The 12814-nt window shown below is 38.6% G+C and overlaps 1 long non-coding RNA gene across 1 annotated transcript; it reads right to left on the bottom strand.

Moving 5' to 3' along the window:
• Positions 1-698: 698 nt before the first annotated feature.
• Positions 699-8446, bottom strand: LOC143655190 (uncharacterized). The gene is made up of 3 exons (XR_013162099.1): positions 7898-8446; positions 3568-3641; positions 699-883 (listed from the first exon to the last, which is right to left on the bottom strand). It is a non-coding gene; the product is annotated as an uncharacterized LOC143655190 (long non-coding RNA).
• Between the last annotated feature and the right edge of the window lie 4368 nt (positions 8447-12814).

Genomic DNA, 12814 nt, shown 5'->3' with positions numbered 1-12814 from the left:
TGGTGGGCCTCCAAATAGACAGCTCAGTCCTGTCTTGAGAGCGTCCTAGGTCACTATGGGGTATTGACTTGAGCAGAGGCCAAATCTGGGTCACCTTTGGTGCCAGGGTTTCTGAGTCTGACTTGTGTGACTGCCTACTTCTTGAGTGAAGTGGGAACGGAAAGCCTTGAGTGCCTGGGATCATTTGTGTATGAGTCACCTTTAGGCTGCAGTTGGCTGTTGCTATGCATGATATGTTAAAACTATTGCAGCATTTTTCTGATCATGTCCTTAGTAGCAGCACTTTTTAAAATGGTCTCTTGTTGACTTGAGATGCACCAATTGGTTCTGAAAGACTTTCCCGACCAGGCCTCATGGGCCTATATACTCTATCTACTCAAAGGAACTTCAATAATTATTAATTCACAGCCAATTATATTTCCATTTACCACCCACCCCCCAGTCTTCATCCCATGACTCTTTGAAGCAAATCCATATAAAATTTCATTTCTTAGACTACAATTAATTCATAGGCTAAAAGGATCATCATCATCATCCTCATGACAGTCTCCTTTGAGAATCTGGTGTTACTTATAGACTTTCTCGCTAAAATAATTTATCCCTGCCCCCCCTCCATGAATACACACAAAATCTTGCATACTGCTTCAGGGGATTGGTAAAATTCCCAAAACCTGGCCAAGGACCCCAGATTTCTGCTTTGAACTGAAGCCGTCATCTGTGTTCTTTATTCTGGGGATAAAGAACAGTCAACAGCACTGTTGATTCTGCAGGGACAAGGAGATGTTCTGTTTCAGAGTTGGGAAGCAGAGGTCCTTGCTAAGGTGATTTGAAGTCCATCCTGATTCATTACTTTAGCCCATTCTGAGATGTCACTTACATTACTCTGAAGCACAAATTATTATTTTCAATGAAGTTGGAAGTGGCTGCAAACCTTTAAAAGTAATACTTATGAATATGTAATAAAAAGTTATTCTGGGTTTATTGAAGTAGCAGATACTTTCAATGAATAGTAATGAAGAGACATGAGACTAAAAGGAATCCTGGGCTATAATACCAATGCACCAAAATTGAGAAAGATAAATTTTAACAAAAATCATTAAAATAATTGATGCTAATATAATTTTTCATATGTTCCAGATTTTTAAGGGACAAGAAATTGCTTTGGAATTCAAGGTCAGCAGATTATGTGTTTAAATGCCAGCTCAGCTACAACTGTGCCATTACTAACTTTCACTAAGTATTGAAAAATCTATGTGGGTTGGATTTTGATTTCCCAATGTTGCTCTTTATAAGAGAGAAAAGTTAAAAGGGGAATCCATCACCAGGCTGATATTTAAGCTTATAATTAAGATGACCAACATAACATTTAGGATACAAGCTGCTGAAAAGAATTGATTATCTCATGTACTGTCAATCTCATTAACATATGGCAAAGATAAGACATGAGAGTCAGCATAAAATCCACTTGCTTGAAAGTACTAAAAATTATGTCATTTGGTAACTAAACAGATGTCTTCTTATCAGGGTAAAAGAATGGTTTTCGTCTGCAATGGCCAACAACCTTCTTTTCTACAAACCCATCTTCAATTCCATCTGTAGTAGTGGTTACTCTTCCCCATGACCTGAGGCTTCCCTTTGACCATTGAGAAAGACAGGGATGGGGTTCACATACATGATGACCATTAACTAAATCGTTATTCCCGAGGTGGCTTGACCAGGGGGATTTGAGCTCACCTTTGGGGATTGTGCTGATTTGAAACTGTTGTGTATGCCAGAAAAGCCATGTTCTTTAATCCTCATTCAATATTATAGGGTGAGATCTTTTGATTAAGTTGTTTCCATGGAGATGTGACCTACCTAATTATGGGTAGGAATTTTTTTATTAGGTGCTATTCTAGTTTACTAGCTGCTGGAATGCAACATATCAGAAATGGAATAGCTTTTTAAAAGGGTAATTTAATAAGTTGCTAGTTTACAGTTCTAAGGTCATGAAATTGTCCAAATTAAAACAAGTCTATAGAAATGTCCAATCTAAGGTATCCAGGGAAAGATACCTTGTGTCAAGAAGACTGATAACATTCAGTGTTTCTTTCTCAGCTAGAAGAGCACATGGCAAACATGGCAGCATCTGCTAGCTTTCTCTCCAGGAGGCCTTTTCCTTCTTCATCTCCAAAGGTCGCTGGCTAGTGGACTCTGTGGTTCTCTCATTCTTGTCGTGTTTCTCTGTCTCTCTCCTTGTTCTCAAAAGGAACTCTCTCAGAAATGTCTCCTATTTTATAGGATTCCAGTAAACTAATCAAGACCCATGTAGAATGGGTGGAGATGCATCTCCATCTAATCAAGTTTAATACCCACAATTGATTGAGTCATATCCCTGTGGAGATAACCTAATCAAGTTTCCAACCTGTAGTACTGAATAGGGATTAGAAGAAACTGCTGCCCTCACAAGATTGATTAGGATTAAAATATGGCTTTTCTAGGGTACATAAATCCTTTCAAACCAGCACCAGTGCTTTCCGAGGAGTTGTGTCTCCACCTATTGAAGGTAGGTGCTTACTGGAGCCCTTTAAGAGGGAACCATTTTGGAAAAAGCTGCAGGGAAGACAGAGCTCATATAGTCAGAGACCTTAGGAGATGAAGAAAGGAAGTGTCCCTGGGAGAGCTTTTTTGAAAGGAGAAGCCAAAGTTGCTAGCAGATGCCAGCCATGTGCCTTACCAGTTGACAGAGGTGTTCCTGACCCATTGGCCTTTTTTGAATCAAGGTGTCTTTCCTTGGATGCCTTAGTTTGGACATTTTATAGATTTAGAACTATAGAGTTGCTACTTAATGAATCCCCCTTATAAAAGCTGTACCATTTCTGGTTTATTGCATTCTGGCAGTTTTAACAAATTAATACAGGGATCTTTACCCATTTTCTACTACTCTACTATGTTTGGCCTAGTTGATTTCATAGGATTGAGAATAAGTATGGTAACTTCTAATTTGACTTTCTTTGTATTTCTATCTATATCTATCTGTCTGTCTATCTATCATCTATCTTTCTCTATTTTTTTTCTCTCTATGTGAGTTTGGAAAATAAGAGGGTTTTCAGGTTATCTTTAGTCTGCCATCTTTATAGGACTACAAGTTTGGCCTGGTTTCCTTCCATCTCTTCTTGACCTTGTATAGTGCTCAGGATACACATAATGGTTTCTAGGTAATTCTAGGCTCCCTCCCCCCCTCCACTTATGGTATCAGGAGGATGCCAGTAGTTCTAGACCTTCATACCAACAAATCCAGAGGAAAAGTGATGGCCCCTTCTGGCATTCCTGGAAAAATACTGGGTCTCTTAGACTCACTTTGAGATGTATGCCATCCTGAACCGATCACTATGGCTGGGGTGAGTGTATTATGAGTGGCTGTAGCCTTCACGGGACCCACCCCTCTATGTTAATGGGATGGAAATTCAGGGAACAAGCCACACTGATGTTAATGGGATGGAAATTCAGGGTACTGCTGTTCATCAAGAGGGGTAATGTATGCTGGGCAGCAAAATACAGACCATTTACTTTCTTTTATTCTCTTACCAGACCAGGTCTTTAATGAGATGTGTTCAAGTCCTTGTTATGCCACAATCTGGGGTTTTGCAGTAATGGGATCTCTGAGGGTCAGGACAAGAATAGGTAATAAAGGGTATTTGAAGGTAGATAAAGCTGTGTAATAATGTTCTTTATGTGAGGAATAAGTCTGTTATGAAAACTTAAAAGTCCTAAAAGCCTGAAAGTCAAGACAGGAACTAGAGAGTTTGCAATAGCAGCAGCTGATATTACAACTACTATTACTACAAATAATAATAGTGATATAATTGTATAGCAATATACCACTATAGGACTTTTTACACATATATATTTAATGGTAAATGTAAAGTTGATGTTAATTTCATTTCTAGTGGTAGACTCCCCACAAACATACCAAATAATTCAATGATTTAGAGAAATGACAGCTGGTTCTAAAATTGAAATGTTGTTTTGCCATGTAAGTAAATTTGTGCTTCAAATTGCAACACATTAACTACTTAAGGTTTTGTGTGCAAAGATATTTATAATAACAAAATATTGGAAACCACATGAACATTGGACAGTAGGAGAATGGTTAAATAAATCATGCTGTATCTGTTCTATCGCATTACTGGTAGATGATTTCAAAATGATGTCTTCAGAGAATGTCTAACGATATGAAAAATTCATTATATAAATGATAAAAATAGTTTAAACATCTGAATGAACTCATATTCAACATATTTCTAATGTTATTAAAAATAAACACACAAGAATGAAGCACAAACAATTATAGGAGTCATGTTCAGAACATTGAACAATTGTTGCAGCAGGGCACAAACCAAAGAGAATGAATGCCTTCTAACCTCAGTTGCTATGGCCAGGCCAATGCTTACTGCCTGAACACAAGTTAATAGTGGTAAGACTATGGAGGTTATTTTTGTACCTTTATTTGCTTTCTAAATCCTTTACAATGAGAATGTATTATTTATAACAAAAATTAATAGAAAAGAACACAATGCCTCAATATTCATTTTAGGGAAAATGATTTTGAATCTCTTAGAATTAGAAAACGCTTTTTGTATTCCTCTCTGTTTTTCTGTGACCTTTCCCCATCCTTCATTGAATTTGTCACCTTTAGTTCATGTGATTTATAGAGAATACCAGGGACAGAGTGAAAAAATGTGCTCTTTGAGAAGTCCTACCAAATCAAACTTAACCCCATAAAAAGAAAAGTCTCCTGTCTCTTAACGCTTATCAGTGTAAACTCACAATCCAACCAGTTATATTTTTAGTGGAGCAGTCATGCAGGTCTGTCTACCTATTGACTGCAATAATCTTTCCTTTGTCAACAGAGGAAAATAATTACACTTATTTAATTTCTACTATGCACCAGGCCCTGTTCTAAGCACTTTCTTCAGATTATCTCCTTCTATCCTCACAACCATCCCATCAAGTAGGTGCTATTATCATCTTCATTTTATAGATAAGGCTGAGAGGCCAAGTAATTTGTGTGAGGTCACACAGCTAGTGGTGCAGAGCTAAGATTTGATCCGAGAGAGTCTAACTCCACAGAGTCTGTTTTAACCAGTTCATTATCCTGCCACTATTGTTTCATTTGTGTGTGCAAGAGTTAGCATCGTTCTACAAATGAAATCATGTGGATACACTATGCTTTCATGCACACACACATGCACACATACTTAACAAAGGAGCAGAAAAATGCTCAATAAATGGGAGATAATAGTAATCATTATTAAATATGTTGGCATTTAAAAATCCTTCTAATAGACAGTGTTCCATTGTGCAGGTCACAGAGCTACCTGGAGGGACTGCTTGGTCTCGATTCTTTGCATAATATAGGATGCCTATGGTCTTTATGCCTCAGTTTTCTTTTCTGTCAAATGGAGATAGTAATGATAACTGCCTGTCAGGGCTATGTGGATTAAATTAGTTAAAACGTATGAAGCACTTAGATTGAAGCCTGGCACAAAGTAAGGATTCAGTAAATGACAGCTGTTGCTATGTTTTGATGTACTTTTTTCACTTAAGGACAGACATTTCTGCCCATGAGAGAGCTACAAAATGACTTGAACTAATACATCAGCAAGGCAAAAAATCTCACATCATGAAGGTTAACAAAGAATATAGCTTCATTTCCATGCCTAATATTTGTTTGCACCATATATTCCTTATTTCCCCCCTGAATAACCTCCTTTTAAAGGCCTTTCTTTGCTCTGGAATTTGGTTAAGACCTACCCTAATCAATTTTACATATACTGCTCTTAGGTTGTTTATTTAAGATTAGCTTAGCGTGAGTTTCAGCTGACATGAATTATCAGCTATTGTTATATCCTTTCATAATATGGCTGAAGTGAAAGGAAATTAATCCATTGGTTTAAAGTTAATAGAGTATGAGGCTAATGGGGTATTAATTGAACAGCTAACGCCTAATTAGGAATCACACAGGGCTTGTGTTAGCAGTTTGGGTAGTGAAGGCACCCAGTGAATACTGAGTTGTGGGGTTTGGAAAAAGGACTAACTAAGCTTGGCCATTTCTGCATTTTTCTTGCAGTGCAATGGACCTTGTCCTTCCACATTTTCTGGGCAAGTGGCAGCAGCTGGGACAGAAATCCTGATTAGTAGAGGTTGAAAGGACTGCTTGTGGAAACTCTTTCACTTCCTGCGGAAGAAGACAAGCAGTCCATTTCTGGGGCAGGCAATCTCTAAAGGATTGTGCGCTCCCTCATATTTTGGGGAGTTGCTAACTTTTATGGAAATGGGAATATATTTAAAATTCAAGCATATAATTTCTAGCTATTTCCAACCTCCCATATGTGTATCGCCAAAAGTGAATTTTGAGAGCAAGTAGTGGGAAAATACTGCCTGGGGATAAAGAAAAGTTACCGCAGGAGTCTGGTTTCTATATTAATTTATTCCACAATAAGAGCAAATTCCTTTCCCTAGGGGAGTATTTGACACAGTAATTGCACCAGGGAACAGTCACTGCTTCGTTTTATTTTCTCTCTTTTTAAAATTTCTTTTGTAAAGCAAAGTGTTGTAAATCTTCCTGAAAATGCTGCTTAAACAAGATATGTGGGCTGTGAGATATGCATTTTATATGTATATTTTTATATGTATGTGTATATGTGTATGTATATATATATGTGTGTATATACTCATACACACTCATTTATTTATTGTTAGACCTCAGATGACATTTTTAACAATCAAAAGAGTGTTGTAAATATACATGAGACTAGAGGCACTATGAAACACATCTTTCCAGACATAAGGAGTAAGAGAACACAAAACTATCAATGTGCTAAGGATCAGGATTAAAAATCATAGACCCGAGTTCAATTTGCATTCTTTCTGACCAGGTAGTAATGATTTTACTTATAAAGATTTTTTCAAATTTTGATTATGTATATAATGCAAAGTTTAAGCACTGAACCGTTTTAATGGTTAACACTTACCTAATTTTAAGAACTTTGCTTTAAGGAAGAGGGATTTGAGAGGAATGTCTTTCTGTATTCTAGCTTTCAGTTGGTACCAGCTCTCCAGGTTCTGGGGAACTTAGCAGCTTCCCTGTAACAGGCCCTCAGAATCATATCCCTGCACAGGGTCTTGTCACTTCTAGAAAATCTGTATCAACTCATCTGCACCAAGATTTGGACCTAAACCGTTGCCCCTACTAGAGCATTTGTAAGGGAAAAGAGAAGACAAATCAAAGGATTGAAAGAAAGGTGGGATTTGAGGCATGAGGAGAGTATATTTCAGGATGGTGCATTTTCTGACATACCTCAATAATTATCATGAACAAAGCGCACACAGAGTGCAAACACACTTCATTCTACAAAGAAAATGAAGCTGCTTACAAAATAGAAACTTACAACATTTAAAACAAGTAAAAGGAAATCAAAGACAATGGACAAATAAGAGAAAAATAAGTTGATTCTAAGGGCAAGACTAACTTTTCAAACAGATGTTCAATTAGTGTATGACTACTATTATTTTAAAGACTATATACCACTATAGAAAATTGGGAAATCAATAAAAATTGTTCTCATAATCCTTTTCTCAATAAAAATTATTATTTTTAAAACTTTTATTTCAATTATCTAATTTTATAAATTAAGAAACTCATATTTAGAGAAATTAACTGGATTCCTTATGATGACACAGCTCATACAGGATTTATCAAGACTGACAAATAGAACATCTTTTTAAAGAAGGCTGATAAATTGCACTGGAGAGTTCCTTGCTAATTCTTAAGTGCTACCAACCATGCCTGCCTGTGTCTAATAAATACTCCGTGATCAGAATATTTCAGTGGATTGCATTTTCTTTGACTTACTTTAGTGATGAAAACTCTTCCCAGTAATCTCCATAGCTCTAGAAAAAATTATGAAAGCAATACTGGGCCAGACTCCAGGATTCCTGATTTGAAGCACAGTCCTTCCCTTACTGTACTTTGCTATTTTCTTGACTGAATTGTTAAGTCTAGAATGGATGCCATAAATACTTTTCTCTGCATGGTTCATCTTCTTAGATGAAGATGGTGGCTTCTTTTCATGTGAAAATAAATCTAGGTTGGGAAAGTAAAGAAACCCCATGAGACAGTTGAATTGTGGCCTTTTCAAGGAAGGCGAGACTAAAGCTTAGAAGGCTGAGTTGAGAGGTGGGGTCAGGTCCTAACCTAGTGTATTTGTTTGCTAAATGCTGCTGAATGCAATATACTGGAAATATAATGACTTTTAAGAAGGGAATTTATTAAGTTACAAGTTTACAGTTCTAAGACCATAAAAATGTCCAAACTAAGGCACCCAGAGAAAGAAAGCTTGATTCAAGAAAGGCTGAGGTCTGTCACATGGGAAGGCATGGGGCTGGCATCTGCTGGTCCTTGGTCCTGGTTCCGTTGCTTCTGGCTTCTCATGCCAGTAGTCACCTCTCTAAGCATCTGTGTGACTTCACTTAACTCCTCTATGACACAACTCTGGGTTCTGGCTTACTTAGTATCTCATGGGAAGAAAACACATGGTGGCATCTGCTGGGCCCTCTACCTCCAAACATCCAGGTCTAGAGTTTGCTCTCTGTTGTCACTCCAAGCATCTATCTCCAAATATCTGATCTCAGTCAGCTCTGAAGCAACAATTCTCCAAGCATCTAAGCTTTCTCCAACATGCCTCCCCTTTTAAAGGACTCCAGTAGACTAACAAGACCCACCTTGAATGGGTAGAGTCAAATCTCCATCTAATCAAAAAGTCACACCCACATTGGGTGTGTCACATCTCCATGGAAAAATCCAATTAAAAGTTTCCACCCCAAACAATAATCTGCCCCCATGTGATTGGATTAGGGAAGAAAACATGGCTTTTCTGGGGTACATAATAATTTCAAACCAGCACAGCTAGGTCTATGAATCCTCCAAGCCTGTGCTCTCAAAACACTATACCAAGGATAGAAGGATAGAAGATATGTGGGAGACTTCCTAATGTTTCTTTGTTTTATACTTTACCAGTCATTGTTAATCAAGATACAGTACCCTCTTGAATCCAAACCCAGCTTCAGAATCCTTCTCAACACAGAACTCTTGGCCCCACTATCAACCAATGGGAATTGACTACAGTGTGAAATCTATTGACTGGCCTGGCACTGCAGTATGCTCCTCCCATGAGCTAGGCTTATACAATGGGCAGAGTTCTGAACATCTGCTTGCACTTCTTATAAGAGCCTGTGAGCAAGTCCTTTAAATTCTCAGGGCCTCATTCTCTACTTATAAAAGGAAACGATACCATTTTCTTCCCAAATTTGATGTGGAGAACACATCAAATGAAAAAATGCATGTAAGAGCACTTGATAAGGTGTTCAAATATAAGGATAATAACAATTATTGTTAGTTTTACAGGTAACAACTGGTTTTACATTCAGAATTCATTACACCTTTAGGTATTTACTTTTGAACCCTTTTAAAAACAAAGTTTAGCATGCTTTCATTGTCGCTACTCATTTTCAGTCTGGGCAGGCAGAAGAGGAGAAAGTTGCAAAAGCTGTGGCATGAAACTTTGCTAATGATGTTTTACAGTTGCTCCCTTTTTACAGTAACAGCATTGCTACCTCTCCTACACACATGAGGTTGCATTGGACCTCTGTGAAGTGAGTCTGACTTCTAAGTCCTTTTATTTATCTTGGTAGCTTAGACTCCATCTCTTCCCAGGCTCCATCTCTTCCCCAGCTTGGCTCTGGGTGCTGGGTAATTGAGGAGGGAGACTACCAAGGCATGAGCAAAGGAAAAGACCACCATCAAGGGAAGTGCCTTCCCCAGGGCTAACATCAGTGGGAAACTGTTGCCTCCTGGACTTGACAAGGCACAGAAGAACATGATTCCTGGAAGTGGAGAGGATAGTCTTTCAGGGTAGACTGGGAGCTGGGGCCTTTGGCAGAACAATGAATGAAGCCTGTGCCACCCTGTGGCCCTGCAGAAAGGGAGCCAGGAGCTGGCAGGGAAGAGAGCTGTTTATGTAATCCAGGTGCTGTCCCTTGGACACAGAGGAGGTGGAGAATGGGGTTCTAGGTGCCAGCAGACAGCGCAGAGCAGTAGACATTCAGAGAGTAGAGTGGGGTTTAGCAGAATGAGATTTATTGTGGGCTATGGTAGGAGGTAAAGAGTAGAAGGGAAGGGAACATGTGATTCTTAGGTCTGTGACATTCCAGGTGGGAAGAGAGTGATCTTATTCTGTGGAGAGATGTCACACTAAGCCACTTTCCTAGGGGTGATGTGAAACTCTGAAGACAACCGTAGGTTCTTCTGGGGTCTCTAAGATCCATCTCTGAAGACTGTGGGATGACCACAAAGCTACAAATCTGTTCTGAACTTCATAAGTTTATAGTGGAAACATCCTCTCAGGGCAGTGATATAATACTCTATCCTTAATTTTTTTACTGAGGATTGAGCTTTTTGAAAAGTCACTCAAAGAACATTTCTTTTCTTACATTGCTTCCTAAGAGGATAAACATTGTGTTGTTCAAAAAGCATACCATGAATTTCTTGAATATCAGTATTTATCCTGAGTGATCGCTAAATCTCTTGTATCAAAATTACCTGTAGTAGAATGATTTAGGCGGAGTATAAAAAGTATTTGAGAACCCCCTTGGGGGACCGGGAAGAAAAAAGGAAACATTCAATTTCCCCATCTGGAGAATTCCTGATATTCCCAGAAGTAGTGGGGACAACTAATTCAATAGGCTGACTCTTTGACCTTGGGGTTTGCCCCTATGAAGCTTATACCTGCAAAGGAGAAGCTAAGCCTACTTATAATTATGCCTAAGAGTCACCCATAGAGAACCTCTTTTGTTGCTCAGATATGGCCTCTCTCTTTAAACCAACCTGGCAGGTAAACTCACTGCCCTTCCCTCTACGTGCACTCCTAGGGGTGTAAATCTCCCTGGCAGCATGGGACAGAACACCTGGGATGAGGCAGGACCCAGCATCATGGGATTGAGAAAGCCTTCTTGATCAAAAGGGGAAGAGAGAAATGAGACCAAATAGTTTCAGTGGCTTAGATTTCAAACAGAGTCAAGAGGTTATCCTGGAGGTTATTCTTATGCATTATATAGATATCCCTTTTCAGGTTATGGTGTATTGGAGTTTACTGAAGTGGCTGGAGTACCTGAAACTGTTGAGTTATGTTCCAGTAGCTTTGATTCTTAAAGATAACTGCATAACTATATAGCTTTTACAGTGTGACCATGTGACTGTGAAAACCTTGTGTCTGGTGCTCCTTTTATCCAGGGTATGGACAGATTAGTAAAAAAAGGATAAAAATAAATAATAGGGGTGGGTATAAAGGGTAAAAAATTGGGAAGATTGAAATACTGGTGGTTAATGAGACAGAGGGGTAAGGGATGTGGGATGTATGAGTTTTTCTTTTTATTTCTTTTTCTGGAGTGATGCAAATATTCTAAAAATGATCATGGTGATGAAATTGTGGGCCATTGATTGTAAATTACCTGGCGTGTGTATTGAAAATGTGGATTCCTGGGCTGCAGGCTTCCTGATAAGCTTTATGGGTCATTCTTGGGCATCCCAATTTTTGAGAACTGCAACTTTAGAGTTTTGCAGCATCACTTTAAACCTGATGAGCTCACATGATTTTGAAATTTATAGCTTTGTGGTTCAAGCATCTCTCTTCTTTTTCTTTTTTATTAGTTTAACTCTTATCCTTGTTTTAAGCATTCAAATATATATATATATATATATATAAACCACCTCAAATAATTTTTTTTTTTACATGGGCAGGCACCGGGAATCGAACCCAGGTCCTCTGGCATGGCAGGCAAGCATCTTTGCCTGCTGAGCCACCGTGGCCCGCCCTCAAATAATTTTTAAAGGTATAAGCTATGAATAACTTCTTAAGGCTATGATATTATGAAATAATAATTTATCTTTTCCCCCTGCTGACTCACATACACTTGTTTCAGACCTAGAGGTTTTATTTTTTAATGTAAAAATTTCACTTTCTGATAAAGTTCTTTCAAAACTTATACCTTTGGGAGGGGGGGTGCAAGGGTTGTTCAGTAGAGAATCTCACCTGCCGTGTGGGAGACCCAAGTTCGATTCCCAGCCCATGCACTCCCCAAACAAGCAAACAAACGAAAAACCAACAAATGAAAATTCAACAAATGTTTTTGCAGTAAGGGGATATTACCATGGAAAAAGAATGAAATGTGACCCCCACCATACAGCATACCAAAAAAAAAAAAAAACCAACTTATACATTGGCTTAAAAGCTGGACTTCTGACTCATCCATTCATCCGTTTATATGTTATTGTTAGACTCTATACTTGCATTCCTAGCATCCACAACCAATTGTATGTCATGTCCAAGATCACCTGCCCCCCATTTTCGCACTTTCCCTATTTCTCTATCTCTGTCAATCATCCATCTCTATCATCTCTCTCCTCTCTATCTCTCAGAGTCCACAGATGGTGTCCCTTTTTATGGCAAGGGTCCGGGGTGGGGGCAGGGGGAGAGTTTCCAGATATGCCATATCTTTCTGTAAAGGTCCGATACTGTGTCCCACATCCTGCTTTATACCAAACACATTCCCAGGGGCTCTTGGAAGGTAAAGATTCTGTGAAAATATTCATCTGTTTTCAGTGTCAGTCAAACTTGGTTTAAATCCTGGCTTTGTCACATACTAATTATGGGTAGGTTTCTTAACCTCTTGAGCTTTGGTTTAGAGATTTCAATGGAGGAAACAATAGCCCTTA

Source organism: Tamandua tetradactyla, chromosome 14 (assembly GCF_023851605.1).
Source record: "Tamandua tetradactyla isolate mTamTet1 chromosome 14, mTamTet1.pri, whole genome shotgun sequence".
NCBI classification, from domain to species: domain Eukaryota; kingdom Metazoa; phylum Chordata; class Mammalia; order Pilosa; family Myrmecophagidae; genus Tamandua; species Tamandua tetradactyla.
This window is presented reverse-complemented; position numbering and strand designations above follow the sequence as displayed.